This window comes from Dermacentor silvarum, chromosome 1 (assembly GCF_013339745.2).
Source record: "Dermacentor silvarum isolate Dsil-2018 chromosome 1, BIME_Dsil_1.4, whole genome shotgun sequence".
Lineage (NCBI taxonomy): Eukaryota > Metazoa > Arthropoda > Arachnida > Ixodida > Ixodidae > Dermacentor > Dermacentor silvarum.
In genome coordinates this window covers 320,250,630-320,273,822 of record NC_051154.1, presented here as the reverse complement: position 1 = coordinate 320,273,822, position 23,193 = coordinate 320,250,630, and the positions used below count along the sequence as shown (strand labels likewise).

The 23,193-nt window shown below is 49.4% G+C and overlaps 6 non-coding genes across 6 annotated transcripts; all 6 read left to right on the top strand.

The window, feature by feature from the left end:
• Positions 1 to 634: 634 nt before the first annotated feature.
• On the top strand, positions 635 to 708 carry Trnan-guu (transfer RNA asparagine (anticodon GUU)). Its single transcript has one exon. It is a non-coding gene; the product is annotated as a tRNA-Asn (tRNA).
• A 7,065-nt stretch (positions 709 to 7,773) lies between these two features.
• Trnan-guu (transfer RNA asparagine (anticodon GUU)) lies at positions 7,774 to 7,847 on the top strand. Its single transcript has one exon. It is a non-coding gene; the product is annotated as a tRNA-Asn (tRNA).
• Positions 7,848 to 7,918: 71 nt separating this feature from the next.
• Trnan-guu (transfer RNA asparagine (anticodon GUU)) lies at positions 7,919 to 7,992 on the top strand. Its single transcript has one exon. It is a non-coding gene; the product is annotated as a tRNA-Asn (tRNA).
• A 74-nt stretch (positions 7,993 to 8,066) lies between these two features.
• On the top strand, positions 8,067 to 8,140 carry Trnan-guu (transfer RNA asparagine (anticodon GUU)). Its single transcript has one exon. It is a non-coding gene; the product is annotated as a tRNA-Asn (tRNA).
• Positions 8,141 to 13,069: 4,929 nt separating this feature from the next.
• Positions 13,070 to 13,143, top strand: Trnan-guu (transfer RNA asparagine (anticodon GUU)). The gene has a single exon. It is a non-coding gene; the product is annotated as a tRNA-Asn (tRNA).
• Positions 13,144 to 23,119: 9,976 nt separating this feature from the next.
• On the top strand, positions 23,120 to 23,193 carry Trnat-ggu (transfer RNA threonine (anticodon GGU)). The gene has a single exon. It is a non-coding gene; the product is annotated as a tRNA-Thr (tRNA).

Below are 23,193 nucleotides of genomic sequence, written 5' to 3'. Positions count from 1 at the left end.
GGTCTGTCATTCTTTACATGTGCGTTGTATGACCGTCACGGGCGCAAGAGGTAAATCGCAGCGCGCGTATCGCCTTTAAGGGAAACGGAGACTTCCACCCAAATGTTGCAATTTGCTACAATGGAAACCCAACCGGGTGCCTCGAAAGGAAGCCTCGCAGTTGAAGAAAAATTCGTCCTGGTCCGGTACTTGAACCCGGGACCACCGCCTTTCCGGGGCAGCCGCTCTACCATCTGAGCTAACCAGGCGCCTAGCAGATGGCAGGGCGAAGTCAAATTTGTCGACAACTCGAAGCAAAGGCAAGTGTTCGATGTAATAGTTCAGCGGAAATCCGCTAGGTGGAGATAAGTAATTAAGGGAAACTGAGACTTCCACCCAAATGTAGCAATTTGCTACAATGGAAACCCAACCGGGTTCCTCGAAAAAAAGCCTCGCAGTTGAAGAAAAATTCGTCCTGGTCTTGGACTCGAACCCGGGACCACCGTATCTATCGCCTGCGTGGCGCAATCGGCTAGCGCGTTCGGCTGTTAACCAAAAGGTTGGAGGCTCAAGCCCTCCCGGGGGCGGTGGTCTTCCTTTTTTTTACATGTGCGTTGTATGACAGTCACGGGCACAAGAGGTAAATCGCAGCCTCGCCTCCGTGGCGCAATCGGCTAGCGCGTTCGGCTGTTAACCGAATGGTTGGAGGTTCAAGCCCTCCCGGGGGCGGGTGGTCTTCCATTCTTTACATGTGCGTTGTGCATGAAATTCTGTTCCTCATCCTGAAGCACGTCAATGTAGGATCTGTAATTCTTGAAGGAGTGAAAATGGTCTATGATAAATGTACAGCGAGACTTGTCATCAATAAGAAACTAAGTGAAATGATTCGTGTTGAAACATCTGTAAAACAAGGCTGTTGTTTGATATCCCTCCTCTTTAATCTTTACCTGGAACCCTTTTGTTTAAAAGTACTTGCAAATCCGAGTATTCGAGGCTACACTTTCTTCAGCAGTGAAGTTAAAATCCTCGCTTATGCAGATGATATAGCTGCATTTTGCGCAAATGAAGAAAGCGTGTACGAAGTTGTATAAGAGGCTAACAATTTTTGTAGAGCAACAGGAAGCATGATAAGCTGGAATAAATGTCTTGAGTTCTGCCATGGCAGCTGGGATAGTGCTCCAGATATGATGTGCAACATAAAATGGAGCACAACTCCCGACAGCTATATAGGAGTTCAACTGAAACACTATAAGGACAGTAAAGACTATTGGGCAGATGAAGCAAGAAGAGTTAAATTACAAACTGAAAAATGAGGGGGTCATAATTTTTCTATGTTTTCAAGAGCAGCCGTTTGTAATGTGTTTTTGATAGCTAAAGTGTACTATGTGCTCCAGGTGTTAAGCATGACTAGGGTTTCTGTACAAAAACTGCACAGAGTGTTTGTAGTCTTTATCTGGGGGTTGACTTGGGAGCGCATGAGTCGTTGAAACCTTTTTCATAAAGTTAAAAACGGGGCTTGGGGCTATCGCACCAGTTTTTTAAGCAGATTGTAACGAGATTTTTCTTCTTGCGTGATCAAGCTGACGTATTTCTTCGAACTGTAATCCAGGTGCGATTACGGGATTCCTTGCCAGACTACGTTGTATCAACGTTTTTTTTTCGGTCAGCGTTGTTATCTGGCTACCTACGTGAAATTGTAGCGGCTATGCAGATTCTTAAGGCCAGATTTTGCTATGAATACTTATCGTCTGTGACACGTAAGCGATTGTACAAAGAGTTACGTGATGTTTTTTTGCCAATTCCTGTGTACCGCGGGCTGTACCAGCTGGGCTCAGAGCGCGACGTCCTCAAGCGTGTTAAGCGAATGCCAGTGAAAGCCTCAATGAAAACCTTTTTTTTTCCAATTGCATACCGATACCCTCCCTGTAAAACCATGGCTGCAGAGCGAAGGCCTCTTCGTTCCATGGTCTGTAAACTGCCTAATATGTAGAAAACCGGAAGCAATTGAACATTTTTCTTGATTGCCATGACGCGATGTTCCTATGGGATGTGCTTCAAGGGACTTTAGAAAAGGACCTACCTTTAAGCGTTTTCGGAATTCATTACTTACCTTGTGTGGAACCAGAGGGTGTACCAAGTAATATGTTCATGGTGATGTGTATGCACAGTTTCTGGCAAACAAGAATGGACGTCAGACATGCGCATTTGAGTCCAAGATTGGCAACAGATTGTTTCATTGAAGCTGTTATCTACATACGAGATGTGTACAAGGCACTAGATGATCCTCCAGAATGGATTACTGTTTTTGATCATTTCGCCAAAATCAAGCCATTTTAAAACACACGAACTAGCCGACTGGCTAGGGATTTTCCTGTACTTTTTGTTTGCAATTGCCGTATTTGTGAAATGTTGATCACAAGGTAATAAAGCAAAAAAAAAAAAAAGCCTCCGTGGCGCAATCGGCTAGCGCGTTCCACTGTTAACCGAAATGTTGGAGGCTCAAGCCCTCCCGGGGGCGGTGGTCTTCCTTTTTTTACATGTGTGTTGCATGAGAGTCACGAGCACAACAGGTAAAGCGCCGCGCGTGTATCGCCTCCGTGGCGCAATGCCACTTCCGGCCATCACAGCGAACGGTCGCGGAATGTCTTGCTCCTCAGGAGCGGTTACAGCGGCCTTCGGCCGCGGTTCCCGGTCAACGGAAAAACCTTCCCCGGACTACCAGATGGTTCCACCACAACTGCCTTCAGGTGCAAGTGTTTTGAACACTGTTTTTATTCACGGCAAAGTGAAAGCTCGGCCTTACCGTGTTGAGCATTTCAGGGATGCGCTTTCGCGACTCATGCTGCTGCCGGAAGTGGTGGCCCTCGGGGCTTATCAGATGAATCATGTGTAGGCCGTAACTTTTGCGAACGAGGCGGCCAAAAAGAAGATATTGGACGCAGAAGGATTCCTTGTCAAGGAACACCGTTGCGTGGTCATTGACCCGTGCAACCAGGGTGTCAGGCTCAAGCTCTTCTGGCTGCTGCATGGTGTTCCTGACGAAGACGTCAGAGCAGCCTTGGCACCGTTCGGAAGAGTAACTGAAGTGACGAGGGAGAAGTGGAGCGTCCAGGGCTGCAACGACAAAGTAACCACGACACGGGCGGTGGTCCTGAAACTCAAGCCCGGAATGACAGCAGACGACCTACCACACCAACTTCGTGTTGCGGAAGACCTGACTCTCGTTATTGTCCCGGGCAGACCACCCCTCTGCCTCCGGTGCCCTGGCACTGGACACATTCGACGAAAATGCCGGGTTCCACGATGTGGGTTGCGTCGTCGCTTGGGCCACGGCGAGACCCAGTGCGTGAGAACGTACGCCAACGTTGCTGGCCCAGGCAGGAGCGAGCACTCGTCTGAGCTTCTCATGGATCAAGAGGACGCCGAAGAGGCCGCCAAAGGAGCAGCTGAAGGGGCGGCGGCTCAGTCTGCACCACTGGGTACGAAGAACCCAAAGGTGAACTCGAAGGGGATAGATGAAGGCAATGTGCCGGATTCTGCACCTCCCCCTGCGAAGGTTCAAGTGACGCAAGCTGGTGCTGAGGCGACGAGCGCGTTTTCGGAAATCACGCCACCTCCGACCAAACTGGCTGACGAGCCAGTCAGCGTCAGCGACGACATGGACCTGACTTCCGACGCTAAAGGCGCCGGAAAGCGCTTGCGTGACGGGGTTGAGGACCACAGCCGAGACACCGACGGCGTGGATACCGAAGGACCGACACCGAAAACACCGACAGTCCGACGGTCGACGCTGAAGGTCAAGCCCAACGTGCCGCCAGACGGACGGCCGTCACATGCGGCGCCTCCGCCTTAGTGGAGTTAGTGCCACGGAAAGAACTTTCAGGACCCGATCTTTGATCGGGAATGATTCTGTGAGGACGTGGTTTTGCAGACTTCGCCTTCAAGGAGAGGGATATGTTCCCCAAGCATCAGTGTGAGAGCCGCAATGTTTCCTCGAAAATTGTGAGTAGGGGCACACCTTAATTGTAGCTAACGCAATGGCAGACGATATTAACATCACCACTCCGCTTCGTTTGGCGACATTAAACGTTAGAGGGCTGTCACAGAGGCGAAGACGTCAGATTAGCCGCATGCTACTAGAAAAAGACATTGATTTGATGGCAGTCCAAGAAACAAAAATTGAATCTGAGGAAAAAACGGATCGATTGGCTGAAATTTTCAGAACGAAGTACAACGTATGCGTTTGCCACGCGAATGGTACTTCTGGTGGCTGCCTTCTTTTTATTAGAAACAGTATTTGGATTACAGAGCAGCAAGTTACTTCATGTGAGGGAGGGCGTATGCTTATTTGTGATTTTTATTTTTCTGGAATGCTTTGGCGGGCGGTGTGTGTATATGCTCCTAATAATGCTCGTGAACGTGAAGAATTCTTTGTTTACCTGAGATCTTTCTTGGTGTGCGACAGGCACGTTCTAGTGTTTGGCGACTTTAATTGTGTGTGCCGGCCGATAGATAGATCGAAAAAAGCTGCTCAGCCAAGATAAAAGCGCAACTGTTCTGCATGAAATTTTGTGTGAAGTTGATGTGGAGGATGTTGGAAGTGTTCTTGGTTCTGACAGTGATGTGTAATATACGCGTTTTCAAGGAGACTGCCGCTCGAGGTTAGACCGCATTTATGTCCCTTTTCACTTAGTTCTGTTCCTTTCTAGCTACAGTGTCGAATGCATCAGTTTCAGTGACCTTTGCTTGGTAATGGTTACGATAGGTACAAAAAGCAAAGAGAAAAAATTTAATTGGCACTTATGGAAACTTAATGACAATCTTTTGCAGGATGAGGTGTTTCTTCAAAAAATAAAAGAGAAATTAGAAAACGTTCTTTGATAATGCTGAAAATGTTGTAGAAGCTTGGGAACGGTTTAAAAGCGCGAAGCGAAAATAATTGCTTTAGAGAGAGCATGCGTGTTGCGGCACAAACAAAAGCAAGAGGAAGGGCAAATGCAGTGCACGTTAGCATACCTGTTGAACATGGAAAGAGGCGCGGCTGGTACATTTATAAACGATATCAAAGAACTCAAAGCGAAACTTGAAGTCGTTGACGAAGAAAGATATCGCGGCGCCGTTTTGAGAGGACGCGCAGAACGAGTATGGTTGGGTGAAACGCCCACAAAGCGAGCGCTAAGTGACGAGAGGAGACACGCTTTGAGAAAGGAGATAAAGAAATAGTTTATAAAGGGCAGCTTACAAACGACAAGGAAATGATAGAACGTGCTTTTGTGGACCACTATAGCACGCTGCTAAGCAAGAGCGCACGCGATATCTCGGCGTTTAAAGCGATTATTTGCCTCTGATGCCTAGAATTGATGGTGAACTTAACGAAGCCCTTGAAAGACCTATTTCTGTAGCAGAAATTGAAAAGGCTATCGATGACCTTAGTGCAAGAAAATCGCCTGGACCAGATGGTCTTGGGGCAGCGATATATAAAATTTTCAAGGTTCAAGTAGCAAAGGCTCTGTATCGCGTCATAACGAAATGTTATGAAGAAAAATGGACGCCTCCTTCCTTCCGACAGACACATGTGATACTTATACCTGAAGTTACTGACCCCATAAAGCTTCAATCAGAAGAGGCCTACCGACCAATAAGTTTAGCTAACATTGATTATAAAGTATTCATGAAGTGCTCGCCCAACGCCTTCAGAGTGTAGTGAAATCCCTAGTAGGTACACATCAGACATACGGTATTACAGGTAGGACTATTTTCACAAATATACACACAGCACGAAGCATACTTGAATGCTCCGATTTGATGGAAGATCATGGAGCCGTGCTACAACTGGATTTAGCCAAAGCTTTTGACAGGGTGTCGCACGAGGTCCTGTTTCTGCTTCTTGAATACGTGAATGTCGGAACCGTCATTTTGGACGGGGTGAAAATGGTTTATAATGGTTGTACAACGACCCGCCGTGGTTGCTCAGTGGCTATGGTGTTGGGCTGCTGAGCACGAGGTCGCGGGATCGAATCCCGGCCACGGCGGCCGCATTTCGATGGGGGCGAAATGCGAAAACACCCGTGTACTTAGATTTAGGTGCACGTTAAAGAACCCCAGGTGGTCAAAATTTCCGGAGTCCCCCACTACGGCGTGCCTCATAATCAGAACTGGTTTTGGCACGTAAAACCCCATAATTTAATTTAATTTAATGGTTGTACAACAAACCTAATTATCAACAACAGACTCAGCAGACGAATTCCAGTACTGTCTAGCATAAAACAAGGGTGTCCGATCTCGGCCTTGCTTTTCGCTCTTTATTTAGAACCTTTCTGTTTAAAGTTCTTTCATAGCCATAGTATTCGCGGATACACGTTTTTTGGCAGAGAAATAAAAGTGTTAGCCTATGCTGACGACATAGCAGTGTTCTGTCGCGATAAGCAAAGCATTGCAGAAGTAGTCAAGGGAGCCCAATCTTTTTGTAGTGCTTCCGGTAGTGCCATAAGTTGGCCAAAGTGTTTAGGTTTATTACACGGGAACTGGCAAGATAAGCCAGAATTGTTTTGTAGAATGCAGTGGAGTGTGTTACCCGGCACTTATATTGGGGTTCCACTCGGTAACTATCGAGAGCCAGTAGAATACTGGACCAATGAGAGGGACAGAATGAAAGAACAAACTAACAAATGGGGAGGCCACAACTTTTCCATGTTTGCAAGAGCCAAAGTGTGTAACATGTTTTTAGTAGCTAAAGTATTTTACGTCTTGCAGGTGCTATACATGAGCCGATCTTCAGTTCAAAAAATACACAGAGTGTTTGCGGAATTTATTTAGGGTTCAGTATGGGAACGCGTGAGTAGATTTAATTTGTTTCACTCATTGCGCAACGGCGGACTCAGTTTAACGCATTTGTTTTTCAAGCAACTTGTGTCGAGATTTGTTTCCTTTCGTGACCAAAGTGATGGGTTTCTGCGCACGGTGATCGAAGTGAGATTACGTGACGCTTTGCCCGATTTTGTTGTATCGTCGCACGCAGTAAAACCGATGGCACTAAAGGGCTATATGCGTGAAGTTATAACGGCGATTCGTCTTCTAAATGCGAGATTTTCTAGAGAGTACTTGTTTGAAGTGTCACGAAAAAAATTATATAAGGATCCTGTTTACGTTTTTGTACCTGTGCCAGTGTATCGTTCTTTGTACTACTTAGGGCCTGAACGAGATGTTCTCAAAGGAGTAAGGAATATGCCTGTAAGAGCTAACGCAAAATCCTTCTTTTTCAAGTTACACACTGACACACTGCCGGTTAAGCCATGGCTAAGGAGCAAGGGTTTGTTTGTCCCTTGGTCCGTCAATTGCCTTATATGCAATAAGGAAGAAACAATTGAGCATATTTTTCTTGACTGCCATGATGCCCATTTTCTTTGGGACATCCTGCAGCGAACTTTGAAAAAGGAGCTCCTGATTAGTGCGCTTGGAATAAGGTTCTTGCCATGCGCAGAACCTGACGGCGTGCCGGCGGACATGTTAATGCTATTGTGTATGCAAAGCGTATGGCGAACTCGAATGGCTGTACGCAATGCTGATGTACATGCGAGGTCAGCAAGATACTATTTTGTTGAAAATATTGTTTACACACGTGAAGTGTTGAAAATGCAAAGTGATCCACCGGAATGGCTTCAAGTGTTGGACAGTTTGTCTTTGTTGAAGCCATTTTAACATGACGCTACAGTCTTTTAACGACCGGCCATTTTAATCTCGTGTTAATTTGACATGTTGTTTTTGTGTATTTGCCAAGTCGGTAATAAAAAAAAAGCCTCCGTGGCGCAATCGGCTAGCGCGTTCGGCTGTTGACCGCAAGGTTGGAGGTTCAAGCCCTCCCGGGGGCGGTGGTCTTCCTTTTTTTACATGCGTTGTATGACAGTCACGGGCACAAGAGGTAAATCGCAGCACGCGTATCGCCTCCGTGGCGCAATCGGCTAGCGCGTTCGGCTGTTAACCGAAAGGTTGGAGGTTCAAGCCCTCCCGTGGGCGGTGGTCTTCCTTTTTTTTACATGTGCGTTGTATGAACGTCACGGGCACAACAGGTAAAGCGCAGCCCGTGTATCGCCTCCGTGGCGCAATCGGCTAGCGCGTTCGGCTGTTAACCGAAAGGTTGGAGGTTCAAGCCCTCCTGGGGGCGGTGGTCTTCCTTTTTTTTACATGTGCGTTGTATGACAGTCACGGTCACAAGAGGTAAAGCGCAGCCCGTGTATCGCCTCCGTGGCGCAGGGATTCCACTTCCGGGCACCGTAGTGAACGGACGTGTGTATCATGTGCTCCCAAGGAGCGGTGGTTGCGGCTACGAACAGCCGCGGTAACAGGATGGACGGAACGGATGCCGAAGGATACGAAGTTATTTTGCCTACACTGCCTTGAGGTCGTAGTGTTTTCAACACTTTATTTTTGCATGTGGACGTTCGTGCGAGGCCCTACCGAGTCGAACATTTCCGGGATACGTTGGCACGTCTGGAATTGCTCCCCGACGTGATAGCGTTGGGGGCTTATCGGATGAGCCACGTGCGGGCGGTGACCTTCAGGAGCACAGAAGGCATGAAGAAAGCTTTGGCTTGTGGCGAAATGAAAGTGAAGGGCCAACGATGTTTGGTTATCGACCCGGCGAACCAGGACGTACGTCTCAAGCTTCATTGGCTTCTGTTTAACGTGGCGGACGAAGATGTGCGTGTAGCGTTTGCTCCGTACGGGAAAGTGACCGACGTCTCTAAGGAAAAGTTGAGGGTTCAAGGAATCCAGGACAAGGGGTTGTCGACGCGCCTCGTGCGCCTCAAGCTCCATAATGGCATTAAGGCGGACGACCTTCCACACCAGCTGCGCGTCGCCGGTGACATGGCCCTTCTTGTCGCGCCTGGATGAGCGCCACTATGCCTGCGGTGTCATAGCAAGGGCCATATCCGACGTGAGTGCCGAGTTCCTCGCTGCACGCACTGCCGGCGTTTTGGACACGAAGAAAGTGAGTGCGTGAAGACGTACGGAAGTGTCGCAGGGCCGGTTGGAGGAGACGACACCACAGAACTTGTCATGGACGAGGCTGACACTGAAGAAGCCGCAAGCGAAGCAACGCCGAAGGTCGAGGGGCATGATGCGGCAACGTTAGCCCCACCCGACAAGCTGCAAGGTACAAGTATCAACTACGAAAGCCCAAAAGTGACCGATACAGTAGGTGACGCCACGGGCGCCGTCAAAGTGCATGACGTCCCAGCGCAGTCACCGTCATGCGACGAGCCGGCAGTCATGGACGTTAGCGACGCAAGAAGCGGTGCCACTGTCATCAAGCGTGGCCACGATGCTAGGTTGGATGAAAATGAGGCCCTGACTGCAGGGACCTCTGAGGGACCGCCACCAAAGGCGGCAATCACTCGGAGGTCACTGATCAGACCGCGACCGAATATACCACCGGACCGTAAAGCGGCAGGCACGCCGCCGACGTAGCCGCGAGCGCGAGTGCCTCGCGGTATCTCTTCTAGTTATCTACAAGACCAAGCCAACCCCAAGGAACGATGGAGAACAACGATAAGGACACGAGCTGCGCCTTCCGAAGGCTGCCCAGGCAGCTACGGAATGTTCGTACAAGAGGCCAAGGCAGCACCGACCCCAGACGCATGAGGTGGGTGCCATGCGATCCGTTTGTTCTTCACAAACTACAATGATGGCCCAAAACACTGCACTTCGTCTTGCTACCCTAAATGTTCGCGGTCTTTGTGCCAGAAAGCGGCAATACCAGCTTAGCCGGCTTTTCTCGGAAACAGATATTGATACAGCGGCGGTGCAGGAAACTAAGATAGAAAGTGAAGAACAGACGGATCGCAGGGTGCTGCAGTTCCGCAATAGATACAATGTTTGCGTATCACATGCTGTTGGAACTTCCGCGGGGTGCGCTATTTTCATTAGACATAATTTGGGAGTCAAAGAAGAGAATGATTTTTCCTGTCAAAGTGGGAGACTGCTTTTTGTGGATTTTTCCTTTTCGGGCGTAGGTTGGCGGGTGATATGTGTGTACGCCCCCAACATAGAAAGTGAGCGGTTGTCCTTTTTTGAACGTGTAGGCCAGCATTTACAGTGTGACAGGAAAGTCGTGTTGCTCGGAGATTTCAATTGTGTATGTTTTGCTGCTGATCGAGTGAAACAGCTTCCAGTGCGCGACAAAAATGCTTTACATTTAAACACACTCGTGCTAGATGCACACCTAGAAGACGTTGGTCATGTATTGTCCAGTGCTGGCGTGCCCGCGTTCCCACATTTTCAAGGGCATAGTCACGCTAGGCTAGACAGAGCATATGTTGCACTGGATCTTGTTCCCATGTGTGGCAGTTAAAGTGTGAAACACGTGTCGTTCAGCGATCACAGCCTTGTAACGTTCACTATAGGTACTAAACAAAGTAAGTCGCGATTTAACTGGAAGACGTGGAAGTTCAACGATGGGCTGCTGCTGAACGAATCGTTTTGTGAAGGCGTGAAAGAAAAGTTACACAGATTGATGGAGACCGAAGAAGGTAACATGCTAGAATTATGGGAGATTTTTAAACAAGAAGTTAAGATCAGCGCTATAGAAGAAGCCAGTATGGAAATTTTCAACAAAAGGAAAAGAGAAAAAGAAATACAACGCGAGCTTGATTTTTTGTACACCGTAGAAAGCGACAGACCTTGGTGCCGAACAAAAGAAATAAAAGAATTGAAGAGCCAGCTTGAGCTTATCGATGAAAATAAGTTCAAAGGAGCAGTTATAAGAGCACGAGCGGAAAGGGTCTGGCTAGGCGAGACGCCGACAAAACGAGCTTTATCAGACGAAAAGACGTACGCGAGGCGGAATGAAATCAGAATGATTCCATACGGGAACGAAATCACGGCCAAACCTGAAAAACTCGAACAGGCGTTTCTTGATCATTATGGTGAATTATTCGGGAGTGCTAAGGACGTCACAGAAGGATTCAAAATGGACTTCCTCTCAAACATGCCGCAATTAGAAGACGATATTCGGAAGCGTCTGGAATGGCCTCTGAGCATCGCACTCGGAGCGGCTTTTTATAAGACCTTCAAATGTGACGCTGGTTCCTCCATCTTTTCGGACTTCGCACGTGGTGCTGATTCCAAAAACAGACGACCCAGATAAATTGTTAGCTGTCGACGCTTATCGCCCGATATCACTGATGAACGTCGACTACAAGATATTTACGAGAGTGCTCGGAAAGCGATTGATTACAAGGAGTGGTGACCCGCATCGTAGGGCCGCACCAAACATGCGGCATTAAAGGACGGTCAATCTATACAAACATTCACATCGCCAGAAGCATTTTAGAATACTGCGACGACCTAGGTGAACACGGAGCAATGTTACAGCTGGACATGCAGAAGGCTTTCGACCGTGTGGCCCATAAAATTCTTTTCTGCATTCTAGAACATGTAAATGTAGGTGAAATAATTTTGGACGGGGTAAAGATGTGCTATCAAGACTGTACCGCCAGCCTCATTATAAACAAGAAGGTTACCAAAAGCTTTAGGGTGCAATCATCCGTGCGCCAGGGGTGTGGTTTGTCCCCTCTTTTATTTGCAATATACATAGAGCCGCTTTGTAGGAAGATCAACAATGACAATAGAATATTGGGTTTCAGAGTACGGTCCGCTGAAGTGAAAATGCTCGCATATGCGGACGACATCGCGTTGTTTTGTCGGGATAAAGGAAGTGTTGAAATCGCGATCGTAGAAGTGTTATCATACTGAAGAACGACAGGCAGTGCTATCAACTTTGATAAATGCCTAGGGGTATGGATCGGCAACTGGGTAGACCCTCCGAGTACGTTTGCGAATATCCAGTGGACCGTCACGCCGGCAAAGTATATCGGGGTGCCGCTTGATCACTACCGTGACCCAGTAGATTACTGGAATGCTGAAGCAGAAAGAGTTCGTGAGTGTACACATAAATTGGGGGGGCCGCAATTTCTCAATGTTTGCTCGCGCGACGGTCTGCAACCTCTTTGCCGTTGCCAAAATTCTTTACGTGCTTCAAGCATTGTGCATGTCAAGGGCCAAAATACAACGATTACATAGAGTATTCGCAGTGTTTGTATGGGGTTCAAGATGGGAGCGCACCAGTCGCACCAATCTGTTTCGCTCCGTTAAAAGTGGAGGACTAGGTCTTGCACATTTGTTCATCAGGCAGATTGTGTCGAGGTTTGTTTACTTACGGGACCAAAAGGACCCGTTTTTGTTGACTGTGTTTCAAGTAAGGCTGAGCGAAGCTATACCCGAATTCATCAATTCGTCGCGCCGGTGCAGTCAAGGTAGATTGCGCGGTTTTCTAAAGGAAGTCGTCTGGGCTTTCCAGCTTTTGAAGGTTCGCTTTTCGATGGAATACCTAAGTCGGGTACCACGAAAGCGCTTATATAAGGACCTGATAGAAGCAATGCTGTCAGTACCGTTGCATCGCTCGATGTTCCACATTGGACCGGAAAAGAACGTGCTAAAGAGAGTAAAACGAATGCCAGTACGTCCATCGGCGAAGTCCTTCTTTTTTCAGCTCCACACCAATACTTTACCCGTCAAACCATGGCTTGAGCAGAAAGGACTTTTTGTGCCTTGGAGCGTCAATTGTTTACTATGCCGGAAGCCCGAAACAGTCGAACACATCTTTCTCCACTGTTGGAATGCGGTATTCCATTGGGACGTTTTACAGAGAACCTTAAAGAAGGACTTACCGATTACGCCATACGGGATTCGTTTCTTGCCTACTCTAAGTGAAGACACTGTACCATACGACATGTTGATGCTGTTGTCCTTGCATAGTCTATGGAAATGTAGAATGGCCGTGAGACATGCCGAACCAAACCTCCGGCCTGTTAGAGAGTACTTCACCGAAAGCATTTGCTATATCAAGGAATTGTACAGTTTGCAAAAAGAACAACCAACATGGCTCAATGTGATGACTGAGCTTGCGAACCTCAAGCGTTTTTAGCCCCCATGTCAGCCAACCAGTGGCAGACACTTTTATCGTGACCCTCATGTATTGTTAATATGTCTTGTGTTGTATGTTGCCAAGTCGGTAGTAAAGAAAAAAAAAGCCTCCGTGGCGCAATCGGCTAGCGCGTGCGGCTGTTAACCGAAAGGTTGGAGGTTCAAGCCCTCCCGGGGGCGGTGGTCTTCCTTTTTTTTACAGGTGCGTTGTGTGACATCACGGGCACAAGAGGTAAATCGCAGCACGCGTATCGCCTCCGTGGCGAGGTTCCACTTCTGGCCACCGTAGTGTACGGTCGTGTAATGTCGAGCTCCGTTGGAGCAGCGAATGCGGCCCAGCCGGGCCGCGGAAACAGGAGAGATGCCCAGGAGTCTAAGGACTATCATATTATTTTGCCTCAACTGCCATCAGGTTCGACTGTTTTAAATACTCTATTCCTTCACGGCAGCGGGAAAGCCAGGCCTTTTCGAGCTGAGGACTTCCGAGACACTTTGAATCGACTGGAATTGCTTCCCGAGGTGGTTGCCTTGGGGGCGTTTCAGATGAATCACGTATGGGCGGTGACCTTCAAGAATGCGGAAGGAATGAAAAAGTTGCTCGCAGTCACCGACCTGACTGTCAAGAATACCGCTGCCTCGTGATAGATCCGAGCACCCATACTGTGCGCCTAAGGTTTTATTGGCTGCTTTACCACATACCAGATGAAGACGTGCGCACTGCGCTCGCACCGTTTGGGAAGGTGACGGATGTTTGCAGAGAGCATTGGCGTGTACCTGGACTCGGCGATAAGGGCTCTTCCACACGGACGGTTAGTCTGCAACTAAAGGCTGGCCTTGCTTTGGACGACCTGCCACACCATCTACGAGTGTCTGGCCCTTGTTGTTATACCGAGGAGGCCGCCGCTTTGTCTGAGGTGCCAGCGAACAGGGCATATTCACCGAGATTGCCGCGTTCCAAGGTGCAAGCTGTGTTGGCGCTTCGGACATGATGACAGCCAGTGCGCGAAGACTTACGCCAGCGTGGCTAGCCAAAGGAGCCGGGAGGACCCCGCAGAGCACATCATAGGTGAGGTCGACGCGGTGGAGGCTGCGGGAGACAAGGTCAGCGAACCTACATCTCCAGTAGTTGAAACTTCCGAGGGAGAGAATGTGAAAAGTGTTCAAAGTGAAAATGGTGATGTGCCATGTGTACAGCAGGAATCCGCCACCCCAACGTGCGCGGTCATAGACGCCTCTGACACCACTCCGCCCTCGCCGGGTAATGACCAAGAAGAGATGGACGTCGCGCGGAGCTCGTCTGCGAAGCGGCACCACGGGCAAGTTTCCGAAGGCGACGACGGCTGCAGTAAGAAGGTACAGGAACCGGCCAGAAAAGACATCTCGTACGTAGTTCATCTTTTAAACCAAAGCCTGACGTTCCGCCGGATTCGCATCCGACGGTAACGAAGGCGCCCCCGTAATAACGAGGGCGTCGTCGAGCAATGCTTGTTATACGAGGTGAGGGACGGGCTCTTTCTGTACATCGGTATAGTCCGGCCGTTTTGGTTTTTGTTGTTATGAATGGTACGTCGCGCCTACAGCGAAACGGCAAAATGCAAGGGTTTAGTTAGCATACAGGTCCATTCCTCTTTTTCGGAAAAATAACAAAACAAGGATGGATTCAAAATCCCAAATAGCACTACGCATTCGTACGCTTAATGTCTGAGGCCTCGGGGCCAGAAGGCGGCAGTACCAGGTCAGCCGGTTATTTCACGAGAATGATTTAGACATAGTCGCTCTACAGGAAACAAAAATTGAAAGTGAAGAGCGAATGGAACGAAATGCTCGAACCATTTAGAGCGCGGTACAATGCTTGGGTTTCTCACGCTGTCGGCAATTCCGGAGGCTGTGTTTTGCTATTGCGAAAATCCTTAGAAATTGTTGCGCAATCTGTATTTGCTAGTGACGAAGGTCGAATGATCCTGTGTGATTTCTTGCTCTTGGATGCTGAATGGAGGGCAATATGCATATACTCCCCAAATATTGAAAGAGAACGCCGCGACTTCTTTGAAAAACTAGATGTGTATATGAAATCTGAGCGCTATGTTATCTTGCTGGGAGATTTCAACTGTGTTTGGTTTACTGAAGACCGCAATAGCTACTCGCTTGTTCGTGATCAAAGTGACATTTTTTGGCTCGCAGCAGCCCGCGAGCGTGAATTAGAGAATGTTGGTGTTGTGTTTTGCGGTGGAAAGCAGACGGTGTTTACGCATTTACAAAGGGGCCGTCACGCTCGATTAGACCGAGCTTATGTATCAGCGAGACTGGTTCCGTTGTGCAGAGGCTATGACGTGAGCCACGTATCTTTCAGTGACCATAGTCTTGTTATGTTATCCCTTGGCAAAACAAAAGAAAAGCGACCTTTCAATTGGGACTTATGGAAATTCAATGTCGAGCTTCTGGACGACGCAACCTTTCTCGAGTTTGTAAAAGATCGTATACGAGAGATGCTTGCTTGTGAATCCGGAGGGTTCATAACGACGTGGGAAGAGTTATACAGGACTTTAAAATAACAGCCATTGAAAGGGCCTCTATATTACGCTATAATGAAAGAAGAAAGGAAAATGAATTGCGAAGTAACCTGAACAAATTGTTGTCAATAAAATGCGCACAGCCAGGAGAGTTGTCAAATGAGATAAGGAACGTAAAAAATGAGCTTTAAATCCTTGATGTCGAGATATATAGAGGGTCAGTAATACGTGCGCGCGCGGAGCATTTGTGGCTGGGGGAAACGCGCACAAGACGGGCTTTGAGCGAAGAGAAAAGATACGCGGCACAAAATGAAATAAAAGAAATTCAATATGGCAACGTACGGTAGTAGCGATGGCGATACTATACAGCGTGCCTTCGCCGAGCACTACCAAGAGTTGTTAAGCTGCAAAGGACAAGTGGAAGCTGGCTAAGCCTGGCTGGCTTTGACATAGAATACTTGCCTTTAATGCCGAGGCTATATAAGAACGTAAAAAGAGTTCCTGAGGAACCGATTACGTTGAGTGACATTGAACGAGCAATTGAAGAATTGAAACCTGGAAAAACGCTAGAACCTGATGGCCTACGCGCGGATTTCTATAAGGAATTTAAGCATGAACTAGCGGTCGTTTTACATCGTGTTCTAGCCGAGGCTTACGAAGTAAAATATTTGCCACCTTCTTTCCGGAAAACCCATACCGTGCTTATTCCGAAAACCGACGACCCTTTAAAGCTTCTCTCAGTTAGATCGTACCACCCCATAAGTTTGTCAAATATCAATTACAAAATATTAATGAAAGTGTTAGCAAGAAGGTTGCAGTCAGTGATGACATCAATAGTAAGCCCACACCAAACATGTGGCATAAGAGGCCGGTCGATACTTAATAATATACATGTGGCAAGAAGTATTCTTGAGTGTTGCGATGCATGGGAAGGCAGAGTTGCAATGATGCAAATAGACTTGGAGAAGGCTTTCGATCGTGTTGTGCACAGTGTGCTTTTCTCTATTCTATAGCACGTGAATGTTGGTAACATTAAATTAGACGGACTTAAATTATCTTATGATGGGTGTAGCACGAACCTGATAGTAAACAAACAACTCTCTGGGGAAATTAAAATTTGTAGAAGTATAAATTTTGGCCCGCAGCAGAGTGCGCTCCCGATCCAGGGGGCACCCCGTCAGCAGAGAGCGCTCCAGTTCCAGGGGGCGCTCGAAGCTCCAGTGTTCGCATCCAGAAGGGGCCTACCTGGGTGGACAAGGTCACGGCGACGACAACTGGAAAGAAGGTAACGCATGGTACACTGCCAGAGCAGACGGAGGATCCGCGTCTTGCGGCTTTAAAGCAGGAAAACGCGCAGCTCAAGGCGGAAATGCGTAAGTTGAGGGCTGACCTCGAATTGATTCGGAAAGCACAGAACGGTCATGGCAGCACGTCGCCCGTACCCGCACTAAAACTAGTGCTAGGTCAGGCAAAGCGTAAAGCGCCCCCTCCAGAGTCGACTGAAGCTGCGGCGGAGCTGATGGAGGAGGCGCCCGCGTCCGCTTCCAGCCCCGCCGCGACCATCGCGAAAGAATCGCTTGCGGAACTCCTCGATCGATTAGCGGAGGCGATTAGGACACAGTCCGGAGCTATCGAGAAACAATCCGAGACCATCAAGAAACAGTCTGAGGCCATTGCTACCCTCAACCACAGAATGGGGATAATGGAGGCTAAAGTAGCTGACGTAACCAGACTGAAGGTGGTCGGTAAGGTTAAGAAAACACAGCAGAATTCCGAAGCGTTGGGCAAGTGCACCACGCTCAAGGGGATTCTAAATTAATAAAGTCAAAATGGCGGACAACACAGACAGATTATTTGTGTGGCAATGGAACTGCACCAGCTTCCAGAGGCGAAAGCCGCGCTACAGCAGTTTGTGAAAGCACAAGCGGAAACCGCACGTCCTGCTCCTACAGGAGACCCTTTGTGAGGAGGCGACCTTCTCGGGTTACCGCGTTGTCTCGACGAGAGGAGACCATAGGATAGGGGTAATTACGATGGTTAAGAAGGCAATTTCCTTCCAGGAGCACGAGATCACAATAGGCAGAGCAGATGCCAGCACTAGATTGGAGGCGCAGCTGGTTGAGATAATCCCTAGTGGCGGGATCAAGCAGAGCATATTCGTCCTCAATGTGTACAGCCCTCCGACAGATCAGAGGCAAAGTTTTCGCGGACTCCTAGGCAGGGCAGTCGCCATAGCGGGTGACAGCCCTCTGATAGTGGCAGGAGACTTCAATGCCACCCCACATGGCCTGGGGGTATGATAGACAAACGGGGAAGGGAGTGAACTTAGTCAGCAGAGCAGAAGACTGCGCGTTGACCCTAGTGGCGGACCCCCGCTTTCCGACGAGGATAGGCACCTCGGTCTCGAGGGACACGATGCCAGATTTGGCCTTTGTTAGAAACATTGACGCAGCCTGGAGTAACTTGCAGGAGAATCTAGGAAGCGACCATTACATTGTAGCGTTATCAATCAGGATCAGAGCGGCCCCAGTTAGGATATCAAAGTACGTTGATTGGGATCTCTTCAGAAAGATACGGGACGAGGATGAGTCGGAGTACAGTGCACTGGAGGATCTACTCGCGCAGGTCAAGACAGACGTTGAAAGGGCCACCAAGGAAATATCCACGGACGTCGAGACCCCCAGGATGGACGCGCGCTTGGCGCATCTCCTGGAGGCCAAGAGGTCTGTGCTGGAGAGGTGGAAAAGGCAAAGGCTAAAACGGAGGCTGAGACAGAAGGTCGCGGAGCTTAATCGCAGCATAGAGGAACACTGTCTGGAGCTCAACAGACAACAATGGAACGAAGCCTGCTCCGCAGCAGACGGGCGAATGCGCACGGGGGGAAAATGGAACCTACTTAAGCACCTGCTCGATGATAAACAGACCAAGGGTAACCAGAGGCTCGCCGTAGATAGGCTAGTGCATAAGCAAAAAGAGGGGATCATTCTGATACGTCCATTCTCCGAGATCTGGCACGGAAGTATCTTCCGATAGGGAAGGAGGAATTACAGGAATGCCCTCAGTACGTGGGGAAGGACGCACCAAACATCGATGATCCGTTTTCGCAGGCAGATATCAGGGAGGTCCTCCACAATCTCAATGGTAGGTCGACCCCTGGGCCGGATGGCATAACCAACCGTGTCTTGAGGAACCTAGATGACCGGTCCATTAGCACCATTGCGAAGGAAATCAACAAGGTATGGGAGGAAGGTAATGTTCCGGACTCATGGAAGCAGGCGACAGTGGTACTGATTCCTAAGCCTGGAAAGCCCCCAAGCCTAGACAACCTCCGGCCCATTTCGCTCACGTCATGTTTAGGTACAGTTGCCGAGCACGTTATACACAACAGGATCTCAGAACACATAGTGCGCGAGGGTTTGTTCCCGTACAATATGTTAGGATTTAGACCATCACTTTCTACGCAAGACGTCATGCTACTGCTTAAAAGACAGGTTATTGACAACAGGACTAGAGACGTCAGGGGAATTCTCGCACTAGATTTGACCAAAGCCTTCGACACCGTGTCGCACGACTTCATCTTAAATGAGATTTCGGCATTGAACTTGGGAGGTAGATTTTTCACGTTTGTGGAGTCCTTCCTGAGGGGCAGGACGGCGGTCGTCAAAGTGGGGCAGACCAAATGAGAACCATTCGCGCTAGGAAACAAAGGCACACCACAAGGGGCGGTGATCTCGCCCCTCCTGTTTAACATTGCAATGCACGGGCTCTCGAAGCGGCTGGCCGCCGTGCCAAATGTGGGACACGCGCTCTACGCCGATGACATTACGATCGGGTGCCCGGGAGGCTCGGAGGCGGCTGTGGAACAGGCGCTCCAGGAGGCCTTGGACGTGACCGAGTCCTTCCTGGAGGGCACGGGTCTGCGACTCTCCCCGACCAAGTCAGAACTCATGTTATACAGACCGGCAAGGCAGGAGGTTCCGGGGCTCGTGCCGCTCGAGCAGATCCCCATAGATGTGTACACGCGGGACGGCCAGAAAATCCCCAGGGTGAATTCGATCAGAATTCTAGGATTGTTGCTCGATGCCAGGGGCTGTAATGCCAAAACCATTGCGCATCTGACCGCCAAAACCGAGAATGACCTCAGATTAATCATGAGAGTCTCCAATAAGAAGGGGGCCTAGGCGAGGACAACCTACTTAGGGCGCATCACGCTTTTCTTATGAGCCACATCAACTATGTGGTTTCGGCCCTGCAGTGGACTAAGACTGAAAGGGACAAGCTTGATACGTTGATGCGGAAAAGCGTAGACTGGGTATTCCGGTCACGGCGAGCACGGACAGGCTAATGCAGCTCGGCGTTCATAACACCACCCTCGAACTAATAGAGGCGCAACAAGCGGCGCAGATCACGAGGCTTTCGGGCTCCAGCGCGGGTAGGCGCCTCTTGGATGCGGCGGGCTTGCGGCCGCGTTACAGTCAAGGTGAGGCGGTTCAGCTGGACGAGAGCTTCAGAGGGACCTACGTCGTCGGTCCCTTCCCTAGAAACGTTCACCCACAGCATAATGCGGGCAGGCGAGCAGCTCGTGCCAGGACGATTTTAAAGACAATGGTCGGCATGGAAACCTTCGTGGACGCAGCTCAATATGGGTGCTCCGGTAAATTCGCGGTCACGGCGGTCAGCGAGAAGGGCGAGCTCCTATCTACGGGCTCGGTAGGCGCTGTCACGGCCGACGTGGCAGAGCAGGTGGCGGTAGCGCTGGCGATGCAGGATTTTAAAAGGCCGTATATCTACACTGACTCACGCGCGGCCGTCAGGGCTTTTGCTTCGGGAATGGTTGCGAGACAGGCGGAGGCGCTTCTGAAGAGCAAGTCAAGAACTTATTCTGACCCCGTGCATTGCATTACGTGGTTCCCCGCTCACATGGGTGACAACGTGCTGCCGGGCCGTCCGAACCCCAATGAGATTGCTCACCGCCGTGCGCGAGAATTCACGCGCCGCGATGGCGGTGAGGCTTCATTGGATCCGGAGGAGCTCGGCCACAGCGACCCCTTATTAACATTTCGCGAAATCGTCTCCCACTGTAAAGAGGAACGCTGGCGCTTCCCGCCTCCACACCCAAATCTATGTAGAGCTCAATCGATCGCGCTTACGATGCTTCAGACGAGGTCAAATTAGAGCACTGCACGGGCTCGGGCTTACCCGAAAGCCCGGGCCCGGCCCGGCCCGTGGGCCGGGCCGGGCCGGGTAGAGGAGTTTTTTCACGGGCCGGGCTCGGGCACGGCGTGTGCTTTTTGACCCGGGCCCGGGCCGGGCTCGGGTTTTTTGACGCGGGCCCGGGCCGGGCTCGGGCTTTCTGCGAGTTATTCTCGGGCTTCTCAACTCTGAAAAACATGTATTTTTCGGTCTCGGGCCGAGTTCGGGCCGGTTTCTAGTCGGGCTCGGGCCGGGCTCGGGCTTAAGGTAAAGGGGTAGCGGGCCGGGCCGGACGGGTAACGTAGATTATTTCCGGGCCCGGGCCGGGCCCGGGTCTTACCATAAAAGTTTTGATCGGGCTCGGGCGGGCCGCCCAATGTAAAAACGGGCCCGGGCCGGGCCCGGGCCGCAAAAATCGGCCCGTGCAGTGCTCAAGGTCAAATCCCTCGCGAGCTTTCCTAAGCAGGATAAACAGAGAAATTGACCCACAGTGCCCGGATTGTGGGGAGGAGTTTAGTGCTTTAGCACATATGCTCGTGCAGTGTCCTGCGTTACGGGATACGTCACTCACCAGTGAACAGGACTGGGACGAGGCCATCTCAAGTACGGAACTCAAGCTCCAGTCTATGGCCGTCCAGAGAGCCCGTGAAAGAGCGGAGAGGCTTGGCCTCCCGATTCCGACATGGGAGCAGCCAGCGGCGAGCCGGGGGCCCCAGCGGGTCTCCGCCGGCTAGTCCCTCAGGACCTCAATAAAAGTTCATTGTCTGTCTGTCTGTAGAAGTATAAAGAAAGGATGTCCGGCTTCGTCGCTTCTCTTCGCAATTTACTTGGAGCCTTTTTGCTTAAAAGTGATACACAGTCAGAAAATAAGGGGATTCCGCTTAATGACGAGTGAAGTGAAAATTCTCTCGTATGCAGATGATGTTGCCGTCTTTTGTGGGGACAAGGAAAGTGTTAGCGAAACTGTTCAACAAGCTCGAACGTTTTGCAAAATGTCTGGAAGCGTTGTTAACTGGGAGAAGTGTACAGGTTTTTGGCATGGCAGCTGGGATGAGAAGCCCAATGTCTTTTAAAACTTACAGTGGGCAACCTCGCCCACAAAATATCTAGGAGCACCACTAAACAGGTATTATGATCCTTCAGAATGTTGGAAAGAAGAGATTGGAAGGGTGCGCACGAAAACTGCCAAATGGGCAGGAAAAAATTTATCCATATTTACTAGGTCAACTATATTCAATACGTTCCTCGTTGCACGAATTTGGTATGTGTTGCAGGTGATTGCTATGTCACGAGCTAGTGTGCAAAAATTTCATAGAATCCTTGCAGTATTCGTATGGAATTCCACATGGGAGCGCACGAGCCAACTAAACTTGTTTCAGTCCCTAAAAAGTGGAGGGCGTGGCTTAGCCCATCTTCTTCTGAGGCAGATTGTCTGAAGGTTTATTTTTTTGCGGGAGCAGCACGACCCCTTTTTGCGTGCAGTGCTTCAAGTGAAATTACACAGTGCTATTCCTGAGTTTATTGTGTCTTCGTGTGGGGTTACAGGAAGTGGTCTGTGCGGGTATCTACGTGAAGCTGTAAGTGCTTTCAAAATTCTTAAAGTATGCTTCTCGTTCGATTATCTTACTTTTGTATCAAAGAAACATTTGTGTAAAGATCTTCGTGACGTCATGCTTCCAGTACCTTTATATCGAAACATGTTTGCTGTAGGGGCGGGTAAGGAAGTTTTAGAAAGAGTTAAATGAATGCCGGTTCGATCGTCTGTTAAAACTTTCTTTTTTCTACTTCATAGTGGTACGCTCCCAGTCAAACCATGGCTGCAGGAAAATGTTTTTTTTGTTCCCTGGTCAGTAGACTGCCTTTTATGCCGAAAGCCGGAAACAGTACTTCATATATTCCTGGACTGTTATGGTTCTATATTGCATTGGGACATTCTCCAGAGAATGCTGGAAAAGGATTTGCCCCTCACATCGTATGGGATTCATTTTCTTCCGGTAAACAATGATGACGGCGTGCCATATGACATGTTCAGGGTATTAAGCCTGCATAGTATCTGGAAAACCAGAATGGCTTTCAAACATGCAGAACCTGTTGTAAGATCGGTAAGAGAAAACTTCATTGAAAGCATTGCCTATATCCGAGATGTGTACCAATCTCAAGATGAACCGCCAACATGGTTTCCTGTACTTAATGACCTAGTGTCATTAAAGCTATTTTAGTCGAGCCGAGTCAACAAGCTACTGGTTGGCGCTTTTAGCATTTTATGTTGGGTTCTTTATTGTTTGTTGTTATGGAAATAAAAAAAAGCCTCCGTAGCGCAATCGACTTGCGCGTTTGGCTGTTAACCGAAAGGCTGGAGGTTCAAGCCCTCCCGGGGGCGGTGGTCTTCCTTTTTTTACATGTGCGTTGTATGACAGTCACGGGCACAAGAGGTAAATCGCAGCACGCGTATCGCCTCCGTGGCGCAATCGGCTAGCGCGTTCGGCTGGTAACCGAAAAGTTGGAGGTTCAAGCCCTCCCGGGGGCG